We start from the raw sequence: 22,887 nt of genomic DNA on the forward strand, positions 1-22,887 counted from the left end.
TGATTGAGGTCTGTATAGATGGATTAATAGAACAAGTCCCACACACAGCTAGAAGCCCAATATTTTTTCAGAGGTAGATGCAGAAAAATATTATATTCAGTTTGCAACCTGATGGAGGTCAGTATAGATGGACTAATAGAACAAGTCCCACACACTGCTATAAGGCTAAACATTTTTTCAGAGCTAGATGCAGAAAAATATCATATTCAATTTGCAACCTGATGGAGGTCAGTATAGATGGACTAATAGAAAAAGTCCCACACACAGCTAGAAGGCCAAATATTTTTTCAGAGGTAGATGCAGAAAAAAATTATATTCAGTTTGCAACCTTATGGAGGTCAGTATAGATGGACTAATAGAACAAGACCCACACACAGCTAGAAGCCCAAATATTTTTTCAGAGGTAGATGCAGAAAAAAATTATATTCAGTTTGCAACCTGATGGAGGTCAGTATAGATGGACTAATAGAACAAGTCCCACACACTGCTAGAAGGCCAAACATTTTTTCAGAGCTAGATGCAGAAAAATATTATATTCAACTTGCAACCTGATGGAGGTCAGTATAGATGGACTAATAGAACAAGTCCCACACACTGCTAGAAGGCCAAATATTTTTTCAGAGGTAGATGCAGACAAAAAATTATTTTGAATTTGCAACCTGATGGAGGTCAGTATAGATGACTAATAGAACAAGTCCCACACACTGCTAGAAGGCCAAATATTTTTTCAGTGCTAGATGCAGAAAAAAATTATATTCAGTTTGCAACCTTATGGAGGTCAGTATAGATGGACTAATAGAACAAGTCCCACACACAGCTAGAAGCCCAAATATTTTTTCAGAGGTAGATGCAGAAAAAAATTATATTCAGTTTGCAACCTTATGGAGGTCAGTATAGATGGACTAATAGAACAAGTCCCACACACAGCTAGAAGCCCAAATATTTTTTCAGAGGTAGATGCAGAAAAAAATTAAATTCAGTTTGCAACCTGATGGAGGTCTGTATAGATGGATTAATAGAACAAGTCCCACACACAGCTAGAAGCCCAATATTTTTTCAGAGGTAGATGCAGAAAAAAATATATTCAGTTTGCAACCTGATGGAGGTCTGTATAGATGGATTAATAGAACAAGTCCCACACACAGCTAGAAGCCCAATATTTTTTCAGAGGTAGATGCAGAAAAAAATACATTCAGTTTGCAACCTGATGGAGGTCAGTATAGATGGACTAATAGAACAAGTCCCACACACTGCTAGAAGGCCAAACATTTTTTCAGAGCTAGATGCAGAAAAATATTATATTCAATTCGCAACCTGATGGAGGTCAGTATAGATGGACTAATAGAACAAGTCCCACACACAGCTAGAAGGCCAAATATTTTTTCAGAGGTAGATGCAGAAAAAAATTATATTCAGTTTGCAACCTTATGGAGGTCAGTATAGATGGACTAATAGAACAAGTCCCACACACAGCTAGAAGCCCAAATATTTTTTCAGAGGTAGATGCAGAAAAAAATTATATTCAGTTTGCAACCTGATGGAGGTCAGTATAGATGGACTATTAGAACAAGTCCCACACACTGCTAGAAGGCCAAATATTTTTTCAGAGCTAGATGCAGAAAAATATTATATTCAATTTGCAACCTGATGGAGGTCTGTATAGATGGATTAATAGAACAAGTCCCACACACAGCTAGAAGCCCAATATTTTTTCAGAGGTAGATGCAGAAAAAAATATATTCAGTTTGCAACCTGATGGAGGTCAGTATAGATGGATTAATAGAACAAGTCCCACACACTGCTAGAAGGCCAAACATTTTTTCAGAGCTAGATGCAGAAAAATATTATATTCAATTTGCAACCTGATGGAGGTCAGTATAGATGGACTAAAAGAACAAGTCCCACACACAGCTAGAAGGCCAAATATTTTTTCAGAGGTAGATGCAGAAAAAAATTATATTCAGTTTGCAACCTTATGGAGGTCAGTATAGATGGACTAATAGAACAAGTCCCACACACAGCTAGAAGCCCAAATATTTTTTCAGAGGTAGATGCAGAAAAAAATTATATTCAGTTTGCAACCTGATGGAGGTCAGTATAGATGGACTAATAGAACAAGTCCCACACACTGCTAGAAGCCCAAACATTTTTTCAGAGCTAGATGCAGAAAAATATTATATTCAATTTGCAACCTGATGGAGGTCAGTATAGATGGACTAATAGAACAAGTCCCACACACAGCTAGAAGGCCAAATATTTTTTCAGAGGTAGATGCAGAAAAAAATTATATTCAGTTTGCAACCTTATGGAGGTCAGTATAGATGGACTAATAGAACAAGTCCCACACACAGCTAGAAGCCCAAATATTTTTTCAGAGGTAGATGCAGAAAAAAATTATATTCAGTTTGCAACCTGATGGAGGTCTGTATAGATGGATTAATAGATCAAGTCCCACACACAGCTAGAAGCCCAATATTTTTTCAGAGGTAGATGCAGAAAAAAATATATTCAGTTTGCAACCTGATGGAGGTCTGTATAGATGGATTAATAGAACAAGTCCCACACACAGCTAGAAGCCCAATATTTTTTCAGAGGTAGATGCAGAAAAAAATATATTCAGTTTGCAACCTGATGGAGGTCTGTATAGATGGATTAATAGAACAAGTCCCACACCCAGCTAGAAGCCCAATATTTTTTCAGAGGTAGATGCAGAAAAAAATATATTCAGTTTGCAACCCGATGGAGGTCAGTATAGATGGACTAATACAACAAGTCCCACACACAGCTAGAAGCCCAATATTTTTTCAGAGGTAAATGCAGAAAAAAATATATTCAGTTTGCAACCTGATGGAGGTCAGTATAGATGGACTATTAGAACAAGTCCCACACACTGCTAGAAGGCCAAATATTTTTTCAGAGCTAGATGCAGAAAAATATTATATTCAATTTGCAACCTGATGGAGGTCTGTATAGATGGATTAATAGAACAAGTCCCACACACAGCTAGAAGCCCAATATTTTTTCAGAGGTAGATGCAGAAAAAAATATATTCAGTTTGCAACCTGATGGAGGTCAGTATAGATGGACTAATAGAACAAGTCCCACACACTGCTAGAGGGCCAAACATTTTTTCAGAGCTAGATGCAGAAAAATATTATATTCAATTTGCAACCTGATGGAGGTCAGTATAGATGGACTAATAGAACAAGTCCCACACACAGCTAGAAGGCCAAATATTTTTTCAGAGGTAGATGCAGAAAAAAATTATATTCAGTTTGCAACCTTATGGAGGTCAGTATAGATGGACTAATAGAACAAGTCCCACACAGAGCTAGAAGCCCAAATATTTTTTCAGAGGTAGATGCAGAAAAAAATTATATTCAGTTTGCAACCTGATGGAGGTCAGTATAGATGGACTAATAGAACAAGTCCCACACACTGCTAGAAGCCCAAACATTTTTTCAGAGCTAGATGCAGAAAAATATTATATTCAATTTGCAACCTGATGGAGGTCAGTATAGATGGACTAATAGAACAAGTCCCACACACAGCTAGAAGGCCAAATATTTTTTCAGAGGTAGATGCAGAAAAAAATTATATTCAGTTTGCAACCTTATGGAGGTCAGTATAGATGGACTAATAGAACAAGTCCCACACACAGCTAGAAGCCCAAATATTTTTTCAGAGGTAGATGCAGAAAAAAATTATATTCAGTTTGCAACCTGATGGAGGTCTGTATAGATGGATTAATAGATCAAGTCCCACACACAGCTAGAAGCCCAATATTTTTTCAGAGGTAGATGCAGAAAAAAATATATTCAGTTTGCAACCTGATGGAGGTCTGTATAGATGGATTAATAGAACAAGTCCCACACACAGCTAGAAGCCCAATATTTTTTCAGAGGTAGATGCAGAAAAAAATATATTCAGTTTGCAACCTGATGGAGGTCTGTATAGATGGATTAATAGAACAAGTCCCACACACAGCTAGAAGCCCAATATTTTTTCAGAGGTAGATGCAGAAAAAAATATATTCAGTTTGCAACCCGATGGAGGTCAGTATAGATGGACTAATACAACAAGTCCCACACACAGCTAGAAGCCCAATATTTTTTCAGAGGTAAATGCAGAAAAAAATATATTCAGTTTGCAACCTGATGGAGGTCTGTATAGATGGATTAATAGAACAAGTCCCACACACAGCTAGAAGCCCAATATTTTTTCAGAGGTAGATGCAGAAAAAAATATATTCAGTTTGCAACCTGATGGAGGTCTGTATAGATGGATTAATAGAACAAGTCCCACACACAGCTAGAAGCCCAATATTTTTTCAGAGCTAGATGCAGAAAAAAATTATATTCAATTTGCAACCTGATGGAGGTCAGTATAGATGGACTAATAGAATGATGCTATGCCCAAAAGATTTTACTTCACTAGGTGCAGTAAAAAAATTGGTATTCTATACACAGGTGGTATATCTTGCATCACAGATAGGCTACTCCACTGACTAACACACTCTGCAATAGGCCAAAAAGGATTAGCTTTGCTAGATTCAGCCAAATGCTGTGAAAAAAACTTGCACAGCACTGGCACAGACCTGCCTGGCAAAAACTGATAGGAACTGATGTAACCTAGTCCTGAAAAGGACTCCAATTACAATTAGTCGTTACTCCCACAATCTATCTATTTAAGAGCACAGACCTGCCTGATAAAAGTCGTAGGAAATGCTGTAATCTAGTCCTTAAAAGGACCTCAATCACAACTATTCCCTACTCCCAAGCTATCTGTAGATTTGTGCGAAAATTGGCTTGAAATTAACAAGGTATAGCGCACACAGCAACAGCGGTGCCGTCTAACACGCAGCTGCAGCAGTGAGAAAATGGTGGCGACGGGGAAAATGGCTTGGTCTTATAGGGCAAGGACATGTGACATACACTGCCAATGACACATGCCCTTGCTTGTGTGAAAAAAAGCACTTCCCTCCGTGTGTGCGCTGCTGATAGGCTGACAGATTGCACCTCCCCACTGCAAATGCAGGAAAGAGAGAAAAAAATGGAGAACTTCATTGTTCCTGCAGAGATCCATCCCCTGCCCCTCCCCCCACCCCGCTGTACACTCAAACTGCGTATTAAAATTAATTTTCATCATTACTGAGAAAAAATCCAGTTATGATTTTGGTGCACGAACATTTATCGAACATAACCTCGAACAGCCGAATTTTTCTCAAATTGTTCGTGTTCGCCGAACGGCTCGAACACCGCCCAAAACAGCTCTAATTTGAGATTGGCGAACAGTTCGAGTAGAACAACGCTCATCTCTAGACTCAACGCCCCACTCAGAGCCGCTGAGCTCACTGATCGGCTGCAGTGCTGTCGACGGAAAGTCAGCTTCACGGCCAATACCACAGACCGGGAGCAGAGGCGAGACTCACCGGTAGACCCGGGTAGGGTGAGCAGAGCGCGGTTAGTTGCTTTCAAATAGCCTACAGCCGGGGATTAAATTTTAATGAAAGGGAACAATCCCTTTGACTGTCTGCAGCGCGCCACACCTAGGAAGTGCACTCTCACACACAAGCCAGCATGCACACGTGCTCGCACGTGACAACACCCCCTATCTGCCCCTACAACCTCTCCGTCACCATGCGTCAGAATCTCCAGCCTGTTTTATGATTTCAGGGCCCTAACAGGAATCACCCCCCCTACCCAATTCCTTCCTTGCCTTCCTTGCACTGAGGTTAGCTCTTTGTCAGCCGTCTGGCTTGGTTACAGAAGCTTCTTTGCAGAGAAACATGTTACTTCTGCTGGTCCTCGCTAGGCGGCAGGCATCCAAAACCTTCCCTGGGCACCTGCTGAAAGCCTGGCCCCTTCACGGCCCCGGGTGCTTTTAACGCCATCATTTCCACACGTCGAGCTGCGGAGTCAATAAGCACTCCTAGCCATGGCAAGGAGCTCGGTGTCAGGCCTGCGTGAAGGCGGCAGGGTAGCGTACTTAGCTGCCAACTGGCTCAGAGGCCTTGGGGTTTCCATCATCTAAGTTACTTAAGGTCGGTGTCCGGCAAGGCGCCGTTCCATGCTTGCAGAGCTGGGCAGTAGGGCAAAACGTCATCAAAATGGACTACAGCACCCGGTGTTCCCAGGAGGTCTCCCATCCAAGTACTGTCCGAATCCTGCCCTGCTTTGATTTCGAGATCAGACGAGATCGGGCGTATCCAAGGTGGTATTACCAGTAGACGCTGCTCGATCCATCGCCCGGCCAGCCTTTCTCAGGATCGCTTGGTGGCGAGCAATCTGGCTGTGACGGGGCGGGCTCCGAAGGGTCTATGCAAAGGCTGTGCCGTCCCTACAGGTGTGGTTTGTTTAGCAGTGATTCACGCACCGCATCAGGTGTCTTCAAAAATGTCTCGGCGCAGGGTCTCCTGCAGGCTAAACCCTTCATCGTGGTAATGTGACAGAAAGAGCAAGCTGGACCCATAACTTGGGGGCGGAGCGAGACGTCCAGGGGTGAATGAAGGAATAGGGTGAGATGGTTGCCAGTGACTTTGAGCTGCTCTTCAGGGGGGAGGGTCGTGTTGCCTGCAAAGGTCTTCTGCTTGAGGTTACCGGTGGTTGCCTCTAGCCTCCCGGGAGACGCTGATCCTGGTTAAAAGGAGCCTAGTATTAAAAGTAAAGAAGCAACAATGCTGGAGGCCCACGGTGATCAGAAGGATGCTGGTATTTTGCAGAGATGAAATAGCGCAAGAGAGAAAGCAAATGAAAAAAAGAAAAGAGAATGAATGTGTGCACTTGTGAAAGGGAATAGAAAAAAGGCACAGAAAGAGTGCCCCCTGCTGGTGGAAGGAAAGAAAAAGCAAAAGCCTACAGCACCTGGTAGTCCCAGGTGGTCTTCCTTCCAAGTACTAACCAGTCCCAACACTGCTTAGCTTCCGAGATCAGACGAGATCAGGCATGTTCAGGGTGGTGTGGCCGTAGGCAGACACAAGCCTCTCACTTGCTGCTTTTCTACTTTGAAGTCTGGCTGCCGGTTGCCCTTTCCAGTGCTCAGCAAGACCAGGTCCTTTTGTGCTTTCTCTTCTCTTCAATTTTTTTGCTGGCTTCCTTAAAAGGTCTTGTAGACACAACGCCCCACTCAGAGCCGCTTAGCTCACTGATCGGCTGCAGCGCTGTCGACGGAACGTCAGCTTCACGGCCAATGCCACAGGCCGGGAGCAGAGGCGGGACTCACCGGTAGACCCGGGTAGGGTGAGTAGAGCGCGGTGAGTTGATTTCTAATAGCCTGCAGCCGGGGATTAACTTTTAATGAAAGGGAACAATCCCTTTGACTGTCTGCAGCGCGCCACACCTAGGAAGCGCTATCTCACACACAAGCCAGCATGCACACGTGCTCGCACGTGACAACACCCCCTATCTGCCCCTACATCCTCTCCGTCACCATGCGTCAGACTCTCCTGCCTGTTTTATGATTTCAGGGCCCTAGCAGGAATCACCCCCCCTCCCCAATTCCTTCCGCACCTTCCTTGCACTGAGGTTAGCTCTTTGTCAGCCGTCTGGCTTGGTTACACAAGCTTCTTTGCAGAGAAACATGTTACTTCTGCTGGCCCTTGCTAGGCGGCCGGCATCCAAATCCTTCCCTGGGCACGTGCTGAAAGCCTGGCCCCTTCACGGCCCCGGGTGCTTTTAACGCCATCATTTCCACACGGCGAACTGCGGAGTCAATAAGCACTCCTAGCCGTGGCAAGGAGCTCGGTGTCAGTCCTGCGTGAAGGCGGCGGGGTAACGTACTTAGCTGCCAACTGGCTCAGAGGCCTTGGGGCTTCCATCATCTAAGTTACTTAAGGTCGGTGTCCGGCAAGGCACCATTCCATGCTAGCCGAGCTGGGCAGTAGGGCAAAACGTCATCAAAATGGTCTACAGCACCTGGTGTTCCCAGGAGGTCTCCCATCCAAGTACTGTCCGAGCCCAGCCCTGCTTTGCTTTCGAGATCAGACGAAATCGGGCGTATCCAAGGTGGTATGGCCAGTAAATGCTGCTCGCTCCATCACCCGGCCAGCCTTTCTCAGGATCGCTTGGTGGCGAGCAATCTGGCCTGTGACGGGGCGGGCTCCGAAGGGTCCATGCAAAGGCTGTGCCGTCCCTACAGGTGTGGTTTGTTTAGCAGTGATTCACCCGCCGCATCAGGTGTCTTCAAAAATGTCTCGGCGCAGGGTCTCCTGCAGGCTAAACCCTTCATCGCGGTAATGTGACAGAAAGAGCAAGCTGGACCCGTAACTTGGGGGCGGAGCGAGACGTCCAGGGGTGAATGAAGGAAGAGGGTGAGATGGTTGCCAGTAACTTTGAGCTGCTCTTCAGGGGGGAGGGTCGTGTTGCCTGCAAAGGTCTTCTGCTTGGGGTTACCGGTGGTTGCCTCCAGCCACGCGGGACACGCTGGTCCAGGTGAAAAGGAGCCTAGTATTAAAAGTAAAGAAGCAACATTGCTGGAGGCCCACGGTGATCAGAAGGATGCTGGTATTTTGCAGAGATGAAATAGCGCAAGAGAGAAAGCAAATGAAATAAAGAGAATGAATGTGTGCACTTGTGAAAGGGAATGGAAAAAAGGCATAAAAGAGAGTGCCCCCTGCTGATGGAAGGAAAGAAAAAGCAAAAGCCTACAGCACCTGGTATTCCCAGGCGGTCTCCCATCCAAGTACTAACCAATTTTTTTGCTGGCTTCCTTAAAAGGCCTTGTAGACACAACGCGCCACTCAGAGCCGCTGAGCTCACTGATCGGCTGCAGCGCTGTCGACGGAACTTCTGCTTCACGGCCAATGCCACAGGCCGAGAGCAGAGGCGAGACTCACCGCTAGACCCGGGTAGGGTGAGTAGAGCGCGGTTAGTTGCTTTCTAATAGCCTGCAGCCGGGGATTAACTTTTAATGAAAGGGAACAATTCCTTTGACTGTCTGCAGCGCGCCACACCTAGGAAGCGCACTCTCACACACAAGCCAGCATGCACACGTGCTCGCACGTGACAACACCCCCTATCTGCCCCTACATCCACTCCGTCACCATGCATCAGACTCTCCTGCCTGTTTTATGATTTCAGGGCCCTAGCAGGAATCACCCCCCCCTCCCCAATTCCTTCCGCACCTTCCTTGCCTTCCTTGCACTGACGTTAGCTCTTTGTCAGCCGTCTGGCTTGGTTACACAAGCTTCTTTGCAGAGAAACATTTTACTTCTGCTGGCCCTCGCTAGGCGGCCGGCATCCAAATCCTTCCCTGGGCACCTGCTGAAAGCCTGGCCCCTTCACGGCCCCGGGTGCTTTTAACGCCATCATTTCCACACGGAGAGCTGCGGAGTCAATAAGCACTCCTAGCCGTGGCAAGGATCTCGGTGTCAGGCCTGCGTGAAGGCGGCGGGGTAGCGTACTTAGCTGCCAACTGGCTCAGAGACCTTGGGGCTTCCATCATCTAAGTTACTTAAGGTTGGTGTCCGGCAAGGCGCCGTTCCATGCTGGCCGAGCTGGGCTGTAGGGCAAAACGTCATCAAAATGGTCTACAGCACCCGGTGTTCCCAGGAAGTCTCCAATCCAAGTACTGTCCAAGAACAGCCCTGCTTTGCTTTCGAGATCAGATGAGATCGGGCATATCCAAGGTGGTATGGCCAGTAGACGCTGCTCGATCCATCACCCGGCCAGCCTTTCTCAGGATCGCTTGGTGGCGAGCAATCTGGCCGTGACGGGGCGGGCTCCGAAGGGTCCATGCAAAGGCTGTGCCGTCCCTACAGGTGTGGTTTGTTTAGCAGTGATTCACCCGCTGCATCAGGTGTCTTCAAAAATGTCTCGGCGCAGGGTCTCCTGCAGGCTAAACCCTTCATCGTGGTAATGTGACAGAAAGAGCAAGCTGGACCCGTAATGTGGGGGCGGAGCGAGACGTCCAGGGGTGAATGAAGGAAGAGGGTGAATGGTTGCCAGTGACTTTGAGCTGCTCTTCAGGGGGGAAGGTCGTGTTTCCTGCAAAGGTCTTCTGCTTGGGGTTACCGGTGGTTGCCTCCAGCCACGCGGGAGACGCTGGTCCTGGTGAAAAGTAGCCTAGTATTAAAAGTAAAGGATCAACAATGCTGGAGGCCCACGGTGATCAGAAGGATGCTGGTATTTTGCAGAGATGAAATAGCGCAAGAGAGAAAGCAAATGAAAAAAAGAAAAGAGAATGAATGTGTGCACTTGTGAAAGGGAATGGAAAAAAGGCATAGAAGAGAGTGCCCCCTGCTGATGGAAGGAAAGAAAAAGCAAAAGCCTACAGCACCTGGTATTCCAGGCGGTCTCCCATCCAAGTACTAACCAATTTTTTTGCTGGCTTCCTTAAAAGGTCTTGTAGACAGAACGCCCCACTCAGAGCCGCTGAGCTCACTGATCGGCTGCAGCGCTCTCGACGGAACGTCAGCTTCACGGCCAATGCCACAGGCCGGTATCAGAGGCGAGACTCACCGGTAGACCCGGGTAGGTTGAGTAGAGCGCGGTTAGTTGTTTTCTAATAGCCTGCAGCCGGGGATTAACTTTTAATGAAAGGGAACAATCCCTTTGACTGTCTGCAGCGCGCCACACCTAGGAAGCCCACTCTCACACACAAGCCAGCATGCACACGTGCTCGCACGTGACAACACCCCCAATCTGCCCCTACAACCTCTCCGTCACCATGCGTCAGACTCTCCGGCCTGTTTTATGATTTCAGGGCCCCAGCAGGAATCACCCCCCCTCCCCAATTCCTTCCGCACCTTCCTTTCCTTCCTTGCACTGAGGTTAGCTCTTTGTCAGCCGTCTGACTTGGTTACACAAGCTTCTTTGCAGAGAAACATGTTACTTCTGCAGGCCCTCGCTAGGCGGCCGGCATCCAAAACCTTACCTTGGCACCTGCTGAAAGCCTGGCCCCTTCACAGCCCCGGGCGCTTTTAACGCCATCATTTCCACACTGCGAGCTGCGGAGTCAATAAGCACTCCTAGCCGTGGCAAAGAGCTCAGTGTCAGCCCTGCGTGAAGGCGGCAGGGTAGTGTACTTAGCTGCCAACTGGCTCAGAGGCCTTGGGGCTTCCATCATCTAAGTTACTTAAGGTCGGTGTCCGGCAAGGCGCCGTTCCATGCTAGCCAAGCTGGGCAGTAGGGCAAAACGTCATCAAAATGGTCTACAGCACCCGGTGTTCCCAGGAGGTCTCCCAATGAAGTACTGTCCAAGCCCAGCCCTGCTTTGCTTCCAAGATCAGACGAGATCGGGCATATCCAAGGTGATATGGCCAGTAGACGCTGCTCGATCCATCGCCCGGCCAGCCTTTCTCAGGATCGCTTGGTGGCGAGCAATCTGGCCGTGACGGGGCAGGCTCCGAAGGGTCCATGCAAAGGCTGTGCCGTCCCTACAGGGGTGGTTTGTATAGCAGTGATTCACCCGCCGCATCAGGTGTCTTCAAAAATGTCTCGGCGCAGGGTCTCCTGCAGGCTAAACCCTTCATCGCGGGAATGTGACAGAAAGAGCAAGCTGGACCCGTAACGTGGGGGTGGAGCGATACGTCCAGGGGTGAATGAAGGAAGAGGGTGAATGGTTGCCAGTGACTTTGAGCTGCTCTTCAGGGGGGAGGGTCATGTTGCCTGCAAAGGTCTTCTGCTTGGGGTTACCGGTGGTTGCCTCCAGCCACCCGGGAGACGCTGGTCCTGCTGAAAAGGAGCCTAGTATTAAAAGTAAAGAAGCAACAATGCTGGAGGCCCACGGTGATCAGAAGGATGCTGGTATTTTGCAGAGATGAAATAGCGCAAGAGAGAAAGCAAATGAAAAAAAGAAAAGAGAATGAATGTGTGCACTTGTGAAAGGGAATGGAAAAAAGGCATAGAAGAGAGTGCCCCCTGCTGGTGGAAGGAAGGAAAAAGCAAAAGCCTATAGCACTGGTATTCCCAGGCAGTCTCCCATCCAAGTAACAACCAGGCCCAACCCTGCTTAGCTTCCAAGATCAGACAAGATCGGGCGTGTTCAGGGTGGTGTGGCCGTAGGCAGAGACAAGCCTCTCACTTGCTGCTTTTCTACTTTGAAGTCTGGCTGCCGGCTGCCCTTTCCAGTGCTGAGCAAGACAGGTCCTTTTGTGCTTTCCCTTCTCTTCAATTTTTTTGCTGGCTTCCTTAAAAGGTCTTGTAGACACAACGCCCCACTCAGAGCCGCTGAGCTCACTGATCGGCTGCAGCGCTGTCGACGGAACGTCAGCTTCACGGCCAATGCCACAGGCAGGGAGCAGAGGCGAGACTCACCGGTAGACCCGGGTAGGGTGAGTAGAGCGTGGTTAGTTGCTTTCTAATAGCCTGCAGCCGGGGATTAACTTTTAATGAAAGGGAACAATCCCCTTGACTGTCTGCAGCGCGCCACACCTAGGAAGCGCACTCTCACACACAAGCCAGCATGCACACGTGCTCGCACGTGACAACACCCCCTATCTGCCCCTACAACCTCTCCGTCACCATGCGTCAGACTCTCCTGCCTGTTTTATGATTTCAGGGCCCTAGCAGGAATCACCCCCCCCTCCCCAATTCCTTCCGCACCTTCCTTACCTTCCTTGCCTTCCTTGCACTGAGGTTAGCTCTTTGGCAGCCATCTGGCTTGGTTACACAAGCTTCTTTGCAGAGAAACATGTTACTTCTGCTGGCCCTCGCTAGGCGGCCGGCATCCAAAACCTTCCCTGGGCACCTGCCGAAAGTCTGGCCCCTTCACGGCCCCGGGTGCTTTTAACGCCATCATTTCCACACGGCGAGCTGCGGAGTCAATAAGCACTCCTAGCCGTGGTAAGGAGCTCGGTGTCAGGCCTGCGTGAAGGGCGGCGGGGTAGCGTACTTAGCTGCCAACTGGCTCAGAGGCCTTGGGGCTTCCATCATCTAAGTTACTTAAGGTCGGTGTCCGGCAAGGCGCCGTTCCATGCTAGCCGAGCTGGGCAGTAGGGCAAAACGTCATCAAAATGGTCTACAGCACCCGGTGTTCCCAGGTGGTCTCCCATTCAAGTACTGTCTGAGCCCAGCCCTGCTTTGCTACCGAGATCAGACGAGATCGGGCGTATCCAAGGTGGTATGGACAGTAGACGCTTCTCGATCCATCGCCCGGCCAGCCTTTCTCAGAATCGCTTGATGGCGAGCAATCTGGCCGTGAGGTGGCCGGCTCCGAAGGGTCCATGCAAAGGCTGTGCCGTCCCTACAGGTGTGGTTTGTTTAGCAGTGATTCAACCGCCGCATCAGGTGTCTTCAAAAATGGCTCGGCGCAGGGTCTCCTGCAGGCTAAACCCTTCATCGCGGTAATGTGACAGAAAGAGCAATCTGGACCCGTAACTTGGGGGCGGAGCGAGACGTCCAGGGGTGAATGAAGGAAGAGGGTGAGATGGTTGCCAGTGACTTTGAGCTGCTCTTCAGGGGGGAGGGTCGTGTTGCCTGCAAAGGTCTTCTGCTTGGGGTTACCGGTGGTTGCCTCCAGCCACCCGGGAGACGCTGGTCCTGGTGAAAAGGAGCCTAGTATTAAAAGTAAATAAGCAACAATGCTGGGGGCCCACGGTGATCAGAAGGATGCTGGTATTTTGCAGAGATGAAATAGCGCAAGAGAGAAAGCAAAGGAAAAAAGAAAAGAGAATGAATGTGTGCACTTGTGAAAGGGAATGGAAAAAAGGCATAAAAGAGAGTGCCCCCTGCTGGTGGAAGGAAGGAAAAAGCAAAAGCCTACAGCACCTGGCATTCCCAGGCGGTCTCTGTTAAATGGTTAATTATGGAAATTCATTTGGAATGTTAATCGATAATCATTTTTCTGAGTTCTATGCCTCAGCCATCGTGTTTAGTTGACATGCGCTATTTGTGTGTGTACCTTTGGTTCACTACCATATGTAGAACAGGTGTCCATACGACTGGCTATAAAAGCCCATGGTACAGAAAGGGGGGGCTCTCTTGCTCTGCCCACCCCACAAGACACAGAATCTTCATGCTGAGAAGCAGATGACATGTAGGCCTGGACACATGCTGGACAAAGACATGATTTACCAGCCAGGATCCAAGGAAAGATGGGTGAATCTCAACAATTAAGCTAATTATGGACAAATGGACAATTACTTTATAACTAATTATTGTATGTACCTGCTGCAATCTGATTCTTTTTAATGGACAATCCAAGAATAAATAGATACATTTTTTTATAAGAATATCGTGATATTGATACTTTGAGAAGTCCTCAGTAGAAAAAAATAATACAGGAAGAGTATTATTTTACAATTGTGAGCCAGCCAGTCCTGATTTTTTGTTTTTTAAATTAAGTAAGAGAATTTCTTCCGTGAACAAGGGGGGAGTCCTGACGAGCTGAACAGCTGTTGTTCACGTGTCAGTAAATTCACTAGTTTGTCACGAGAAGCAGAAAGGACCTACAGACTGAGGAAAGACAGGAAGCAGAGGTACTAACAAGGAACAGAATCACACAGGAAAAGAATCAGACGAACTGAAGACAGGACGTGCTGATAAAGAGAAGCCAAGGAATCTTAAGGTAAGCAAAATATGGATATATTTTCTTCTTTAGCTAAACAAAGTAATATTAATTTCAAAGTTAATGTAGGAGTTGACATAGAAGTTTTGTGGCTCAGTTTATACAAAGAATGTGAATTGCAGAATTTACAGTTAACTTCTAAATTGGTAAATAGAGACAAACAGAAATTGAGAAATATTCTACATTTGGTAGATTTTTTTCATAGTCTTGTGTTAGAGATTTCTAAGCAGGAAAATAGTGTAGAAGTGTCAGACGGTGATACTGATTCTGACTGTAATGTGGAAAATGAACAAGAAGTAAGACACGTGTCTATAACTGAAGGTGACCTTGGGTCTGACCAAGAGACGGACATACAGAAACCTGACATGGGAGGAGACATGACTGACATACGAGAAACCGACATACTAGGTGATGTGGGAGGAGACGTGAGTGACGTAGGAGGAACGGACGTACAAGAGCCACTAAAAATATCAGAGAATTCTGGAATTACCCAGGCTCAACTCCAAATTAAAATGAGGAAAAATTTGTTGAAATTATACAAAATCATGCCAAAATATGATGTCAAAATCCATGCCTGTAGAAATTCAGAGACATTTGAGAGCTTCTCTGATAAGTTTGATTTATCCAATGAGGAGAGGAATCAATTATTTAAAATATGGATTCCTGTGACATTGTCCAGACGTTTACATTTAATGCCCTGTGAAAATGACTCTCCTAATGGATGGGAAAATGATTCGGACAGATTAAGATATTTGATTTATTGTGTCACAAAGGATTTTCCCAACATAGAAGATCTGCAGAAACTAAGGATTGGTAGGAAGGAATGTACATATACATTCATGTCCATATTTGAACGGTTGTACAAAGCTCTCATCAAAAATGGAAAAGTACAACATATGATAACAACTTTTGTACAAAAATTCAAATTCCTAAATTCAATTTCCCAAGTTATGGCATCACAAAAAATTCATTATTTGAATGTGCGCAGATGCTGGATTTTGTTAGAAAACATGAGAATCGTGAAAAGAAAATAAATCAAGCTAAATTTATAAAACCAGGAAAGGTAAAATCTTACCAAAAGCCAATATCAAACTCTCCTAGACTGAGTCAACCCCATAGTGAACTCTATCAAATACGCAGAAGATTTCATATATGTTATAAGCCATATCAGCCAGTGCAAAGATCCATCTCTTCACAGAATGAGTTAATTCTCAGTCAGAACTGTGATTCTCTAAAAAGGAAAATGGCTGAAACTGATGGACAGAGACAGGTGAGACGATCAACTCAGTGACGTCATGGAATGTGGACAGAAGAACAGGCAGTTCTCTGAGGTTTTGAAGGATAGAAAAATGTCTTTCCTAAATAGGGCGTTCCTGGGGATATTTGAGAGAGACAGAAGATTTGGTTTAGGGAGTGGCTAAGGAAAAACTGCAATTATATTGTTGTATCAAAATGTAATACAATGTCTCAATATTTATTTATAATCTTATGCAGTAAAATTGTAGTTACATAGTTTCTAATAGTTCATATATATATATATATATATATATATATATATACACTTGTCTAAGTAGAGATTGCGTATAATTGTATTTATATATACGTTTATAAAATATATTTATATATATTAATTAATAAATTAGAACTTCATATATATAAATTTAAGTAGCAATATTTTGAATTACATTAGAACCAACCAATATATGTATAAGATATTTAAATAATTCTGTTTCTGTATGAATTTGATATTTAATTTTATTTTCTTATATTTCCTTAGAGTTTTCATTCCAAAGCAGGATTTGATCAAAGAACTCTAAAATGGATTTATTTCTTTATTCACACAGGAAGTGAAAAAATTGCATGATTTTATGTGTATAACATTTTAAAATAATAACAATATATCTAGTTGAACTATAATATATATGTAATACTTATTAATTCTTTTGTGTTGCTAATATTTTCTGTGCATGAAGTGTTCGTGCAAATTAAAGTAGCTTTACAGCATGACGTGTGACAGCTGCGGCCTTTGAACTTTGAGCTAATAGTATAGGATCCCATTCATTCTATTTTCAACTGATGTAACTTAAGACCGGGCAGCCAGTGAAAAAAGAATCTAAGACAAGAGTTTTTTCAAGTGTCTGAAATTCCAGTGACTTACTCTCATATTATATAATATGTACTTGGGGAATATTCAAAGAAATATAAAGATATTCAATTGATATGGCAATGCGCATTAATAAATTGGGATACAACAATTTTGGGTTAAATATATATATATATATATATATCTAAAACTTCATATGTGGAATGTTTGAGTTTAACAGATCTGTGAATGTCAGAGTGAAGGTGACAGATGAGTAAATCAGCAGCTGCTAAGTGTGATTGATGTGACAGAGGCCTCGTATGTTTGTATGTTTGAAAAAAAAAAAATGTTTCTTTATGTGAAGGTACAAAAATATATTTAATTCTGAGGAAATTATAATACATAATTAGGTATTATCTACATCTGTATATTTCTATATTTCTTTAATAATTATTATTTCTTGATTTAACTAATAGTGGATAAGGGCAACCACACATCAAAATGGTTTACAAAGCAAATTTATATTTAGAATAATTTTCCACATGATAATATTCTTGAATAACTATAATATTATTTTTAATGGTTACCTAAATAGGTACACACCTCTCTTTAGTCAAATCTATGCTACTCATCGATATGAAATTTATGCACAATATTTCTAGAAGAATAATTATTTTTAATTTGGTTCTGATATATACATAAATTTTATAAAATAATATTTTTGGTATTAAGGGGGAAAATGTGTTTTTGATCCTGATTACATAATCACTTTTGATCAATACTTATTTTCCACACATTTTAATAAAGAAGAAATAAAAATAAGGTACTATGGTATAATTAAGAAGGGTATTACATGCAAAGTTGCATAATTTAATATTTTTTGGTGGTACAAGATTATGACAAATATGAAATCATCCAGATAATGGAGATATAAGGGTATTTTTATGGAGAATATAATTACTCTGCATTTGTCATTAAAATTTAAAGGCCTTATTTTTATTTTTATTCTTATTTTTACTCTTAATTTCATTTTTCATTTTTAAAATTTTATTCTTACTTTATACTTCTTATTTTTCTATTTTTTCATTTTTTAATTCTCATTTGATTTTATTTCAGTTCAATATCTCAATTGAGAAAACACATTAATATTTAATAAAGTAATGTCTAATACAAGAGTATTGCTTCATTAAATATATATTGCTAAGGAAAAAAATGTTTACATTTTCTGAGTAAACACAACAATTCATTCATTCATTTATTCATTCATTCATTCATTCATTCATACATTCATATATTTATTCATTTTGGTTCAGGAGTATACATTCTTTGATATTATTGGTTTAATAAAGATCTAAAAACTTGTTTTTTCAAAATACACTGACACCTATGGGTTGGAAAAGGTAATTACACCTATGACATAAAAATGTTCTATCATATGGAGAACTTGATTGATAATGAATTATTATCTATTATTGTTTATTATTCCAAACATAATTTATTTTAATATTTTGATAATAATTAGATGGATATTACTGATTGCTATGGTACGCTGTGATATTATAGGTTAGGAAAAACTGCCAGATTTGGTATCAGATTAGGGAATGAAGACTTCAATCAAGACATCGCAATTATGAATTCTATCTTAATAAAGACTTTTAATTTTTATAAATCAAAGAGATTCTCAAAAGTTACAAGAAGAAGCAACTGACATCCGGACGTCTCAGAAGGTAACAGGTGTGAATGCTGAGTGTTATAATAGACTGTGTCCATTACATACAATACAATTCACACCACTGATCACCAGGACGGCAGAGGACGATGATCCTATATGTACTGTGTTGTGTTTAAGTTTCATCACGTTCCAGTGGTTTCTTATCACCTGCAACGCTTCAATGAAAGCTGGTGAACAGGTAATACCTGGCATATGTGTCCTGTATATAAAGGACTGAGTACTGGTTATGGTGCTATATAAAGCAGGAAAGTGTCAAGTTAACCCTTGCTTTACTGACCAAAGACGTCACATCTGTTCCAAAAGTGACACGAGACCAGTGCGGACACACGGAAGATTCCAAAGACGATCCAACGTAGGTCCAGGTTACACTGCACAGATATTAAAGCTACATTTCATCCATGGACTTTGTTTTCTTATCAACTGACACACATGATCTTTCTAATAAAGAGTACAGTTTATGGACTGAACAATAATGAACACAATTATGGACTGTACAATATCTACATGCTGTAATTTATTTCAAAGGAGTTTTCATCTAAAGAGTGTGTTATAAAAGAACCAAGAAGAAGACGAGACGACGACTCGATGACATCAGATGATGACGATTGAACCCGCGATTGCTTCAATTTAGATATAGGGAAGTATAATTATACATATTAAATGAGTATTAGTCACGGCTTACCATAACATGAATTCACATCATTATATAGCAATAATCCGATATTGATACTATTATTACTATTATTATTATTATGGAAATTTAATGATATTGCCAAGGAAGAAGAAAAGAAAAAATGATTGATGAATGTATCTTCTTTTGATAAATTTCAGTTAAAGTCCTTTTATTCTCAAAAAAGGGGGAAATGTTAAATGGTTAATTATGGAAATTCATTTGGAATGTTAATCGATAATCATTTTTCTGAGTTCTATGCCTCAGTCATCGTGTCTAGTTGACATGCGCTATTTGTGTGTGTATTTTTGGTTCACTACCATATGTAGAACAGGTGTCCATACGACTGGCTATAAAAGCCCATGGTACAGAAAGGGGGGGCTCTCTTGCTCTGCCCACCCCATAAGACACAGAATCTTCATGCTGAGAAGCAGATGACATGTAGGCCTGGACACATGCTGGACAAAGACATGATTTACCAGCCAGGATCCAAAGAAAGATGGGTGAATCTCAACAATTAAGCTAAATATGGACAAATGGACAATTACTTTATCACTAATTATTGTATGTACCTGCTGCAATCTGATTCTTTTTAATGGACAATCCAAGAATAAATAGATACATTTTTTTATAAGAATATCGTGATATTGATACTTTGAGAAGTCCTCAGTAGAAAAAAATAATACAGGAAGAGTATTATTTTACAGTCTCCCATCCAAGTACTAACCAGGCCTGACGCTGCTTAGCTTCCGAGATCAGATGAGATCGAGCGTGTTCAGGGTGGTGTGGCCGTAGGCAAAGACAAACCTCTCACTTGCTGCTTTTCTACTTTGACGTCTGGCTGCCGGCTGCCCTTTCCAGTGCTCAGCAAGACAAGGTCCTTTTGTGCTTTCCCTTCTCTTCAATTTTTTTGCTGGCTTCCTTAAAAGGTCTTGTAGACAGAAGGCCCCACTCAGAGCCGCTGAGCTCACTGATCGGCTGCAGCGCTGTCGACGGAACATCGGCTTCACGGCCAATGCCACAGGCCGGGAGCAGAGGCGAGACTCACCGGTAGACCCGGGTAGGTTGAGGAGAGCGCGGTTAGTTGCTTTCTAATAGCCTGCAGCCGGGGATTAACTTTTAATGAAAGGGAACAATCCCTTTGACTGTCTGCAGCGCGCCACACCTACGAAGCGCACTCTCACATACAAGCCAGCATGCAAACGTGCTCGCACGTGACAACACCCCCTATCTGCCCCTACCACCTCTCCGTCACCATGCGTCAGACTCTCCTGCCTGTTTTATGATTTCAGGGCCCTAGCAGGAATCACACCCCCCCTCCCCAATTCCTTCCTTGCCTTCCTTGCACTGAGGTTAGCTCTTTGTCAGCCGTCTGGCTTGGTTACACAAGCTTCTTTGCAGAGAAACATGTTACTTCTGCTGGCCCTCGCTAGGCGGCCGGCATCCAAAACCTTCCCTGGGCACCTGCTGTAAGCCTGGCCCCTTCACGGCCCCGGGTGCTTTTAACACCATCATTTCCACACGGCGAGCTGCGGAGTCAATAGGCACTACTAGCCGTGGCAAGGAGCCCGGTGTCAGGCCTGCATGGTAGCGTACTTAGCTGTCAACTGGCTCAGAGGCCTTGGGGCTTCCATCATCTAAGTTACTTAAGGTCGTTGTCCGGCAAGGCGCCATTCCATGCTAGCAGAGCTGGGCAGTAGGGCAAAATGTCATCAAAATGGTCTACAGCACCCGGTGTTCCCAGTAGGAATCCCATCCAAGTACTGTCCGAGCCCAGTCCTGCTTTGCTTCCGAGATCAGATGAGATCAGGCGTATCCAAGGTGGTATGGCCAGTAGACGCTGCTCGATCAATCGCCCGGTCAGCCTTTCTCAGGATCGCTTGGTGGCGAGCAATCTGGCCGTGATGGGGCGGGCTCCAAAGGGTCCATGCAAAGGCTGTGCCGTCCCTACAGGTGTGGTTTGTTTAGCAGTGATTCACCCCCCGCATCAGGTGTCTTCAAAAATGGCTTGGCGCAGGGTCTCCTGCAGGCTAAACCCTTCATCGCGGTAATATGACAGAAAGAGCAAGCTGGACCCGTAACTTGGGGGCGGAGTGAGACGTCCAGGGGTGAATGAAGGAAGAGGGTGAGATGGTTGCCAGTGACTTTGAGCTGCTCTTCAGGGGGGAGGGTCGTGTTGCCTGCAAAGGTCTTCTGCTTGGGGTTACCGGTGGTTGCCTCCAGCCACGTGGGAGACGCTGGTCCTGGTGAAAAGGAGCCTAGTATTAAAAGTAAAGAAGCAACAATGCTGGAGGCCCACGGTGATCAGAAGGATGCTGGTATTTTGCAGAGATGAAATAGCACAAGAGAGAAAGCAAATGAAAAAAAGAAAAGAGAATGAATGTGTGCACTTGTGAAAGGGAATGGAAAAACGTCATAGAAGAGAGTGCCCCCTGCTGGTGGAAGGAAGGAAAAAGCAAAAGCCTACAGCACCTGGTATTCCCAGGTGGTCTCCTATCCAAGTACTAACCAGGCCCAACCCTGCTTAGCTTCCAAGATCAGATGAGATCGGGCGTGTTCAGGGTGGTGTGGCACTAGGCAGAGACATGCCTCTCACTTGCTGCTTTTCTACGTTGACGTCTGGCTGCCGGATGCCCTTTCCAGTGCTCAGCAAGACCAGGTCCTTTTGTGCTTTCCCTTCTCTTCAATTTTTTTGCTGGCTTCCTTAAAAGGTCTTGTAGACACAACGCCCCACTCAGAGCCGCTGAGTTCACTGATTGGCTGCAGCGCTGTCGACGGAACGTCAGCTTCACGGCCAATGCCACAGGCCGGGAGCAGAGGCGAGACTCACCGGTAGACCCGGGTAGGGTGAGTAGAGCGTGGTTAGTTGCTTTCTAATAGCCTGCAGCCGGGGATTAACTTTTAATGAAAGGGAACAATCCCTTTGACTGTCTGCAGCGCGCCACACCTAGGAAGCGCACTCTCACACACAAGCCAGCATGCACACGTGCTCGCACGTGACAACACTCCCTATCTGCCCCAACATCCTCTCCGTCACCATGCGTCAGACTCTCCTGCCTGTTTTATGATTTCAGGGCCCTAGCAGGTATCACCCCCCCCCTCCCCAATTCCTTCTGCACCTTCCTTGCCCTGAGGTTAGCTCTTTGTCAAATGTCTGGCTTGGTTACACAAGCTTCTTTGCAGAGAAACATGTTACTTCTGCTGGCCCTCGCTAGGCGGCGGGCATCCAAAACCTTCCCTGGGCACCTGCTGAAAGCCTGGCCCCTTCACGGCCCCGGGTGCTTTTAACGCCATAATTTCCACATGGCGAGCTGCGGAGTCAATAAGCACTCCTAGCCGTGGCAAGGAGCTCGGTATCAGGCCTGCGTGAAGGCGGCGGGGTAGCGTACTTAGCTGCTAACTGGCTCAGAGGCCTTGGGGCTTCCATCATCTAAGTTACTTAAGGTCGGTGTCCGGCAAGGCGCCGTTCCATGCTAGCCGAGCTGGGCAGTAGGGCAAAATGTCATCAAAATGGTCTACAGCACCCGGTGTTCCCAGGAGGTCTCCCATCCAAGCACTGTCCGAGCCCAGCCCTACTTTGCTTTCAAGATCAGACGAGATCGGGCGTATCCAAGGTGGTATGGCCAGTAGACGCTGCTGGATTCATCGCCCGGCCAGCCTTTCTCAGGATCGCTTTGTTATGATCTGCTACAGAGAGTATGGAAAGAAAGGAGATCTATCCCTACAATAGAACTAAACTAGATCCCTACGATGTAACGGGGAACCTGATCCTGCGATCAGACCCGCTAAAGTCCTCGGCTAGTCTAAACGCAGACCTATAGATGTGAGGGAGGGATCCCTACAAGATCTAGGGACTGGGAAAAGTTGGACACCTCCTAGCAGAAATAGTAGCAGTCA

The 22,887-nt window shown here is 44.8% G+C and overlaps 1 non-coding gene and 9 pseudogenes across 1 annotated transcript; all 10 read right to left on the reverse strand.

Moving 5' to 3' along the window:
* Positions 1 to 6,111: 6,111 nt before the first annotated feature.
* On the reverse strand, positions 6,112 to 6,231 carry LOC141269885 (5S ribosomal RNA; annotated as a pseudogene).
* Positions 6,232 to 6,851: 620 nt separating this feature from the next.
* LOC141268672 (5S ribosomal RNA) lies at positions 6,852 to 6,970 on the reverse strand (annotated as a pseudogene).
* A 931-nt stretch (positions 6,971 to 7,901) lies between these two features.
* On the reverse strand, positions 7,902 to 8,021 carry LOC141268181 (5S ribosomal RNA; annotated as a pseudogene).
* A 1,502-nt stretch (positions 8,022 to 9,523) lies between these two features.
* On the reverse strand, positions 9,524 to 9,643 carry LOC141269703 (5S ribosomal RNA; annotated as a pseudogene).
* A 1,503-nt stretch (positions 9,644 to 11,146) lies between these two features.
* LOC141268675 (5S ribosomal RNA) lies at positions 11,147 to 11,266 on the reverse strand (annotated as a pseudogene).
* Positions 11,267 to 11,886: 620 nt separating this feature from the next.
* LOC141269408 (5S ribosomal RNA) lies at positions 11,887 to 12,004 on the reverse strand (annotated as a pseudogene).
* A 950-nt stretch (positions 12,005 to 12,954) lies between these two features.
* LOC141268460 (5S ribosomal RNA) lies at positions 12,955 to 13,074 on the reverse strand (annotated as a pseudogene).
* Positions 13,075 to 20,709: 7,635 nt separating this feature from the next.
* Positions 20,710 to 20,829, reverse strand: LOC141268710 (5S ribosomal RNA; annotated as a pseudogene).
* Positions 20,830 to 21,450: 621 nt separating this feature from the next.
* On the reverse strand, positions 21,451 to 21,569 carry LOC141266634 (5S ribosomal RNA). Its single transcript, XR_012320664.1, has one exon. It is a non-coding gene; the product is annotated as a 5S ribosomal RNA (ribosomal RNA).
* Positions 21,570 to 22,502: 933 nt separating this feature from the next.
* Positions 22,503 to 22,622, reverse strand: LOC141269010 (5S ribosomal RNA; annotated as a pseudogene).
* Between the last annotated feature and the right edge of the window lie 265 nt (positions 22,623 to 22,887).

This window comes from Phyllobates terribilis, unplaced genomic scaffold, assembly GCF_046119375.1.
Source record: "Phyllobates terribilis strain yellow unplaced genomic scaffold, ASM4611937v1 Scaffold_4__5_contigs__length_816908805, whole genome shotgun sequence".
Lineage (NCBI taxonomy): Eukaryota > Metazoa > Chordata > Amphibia > Anura > Dendrobatidae > Phyllobates > Phyllobates terribilis.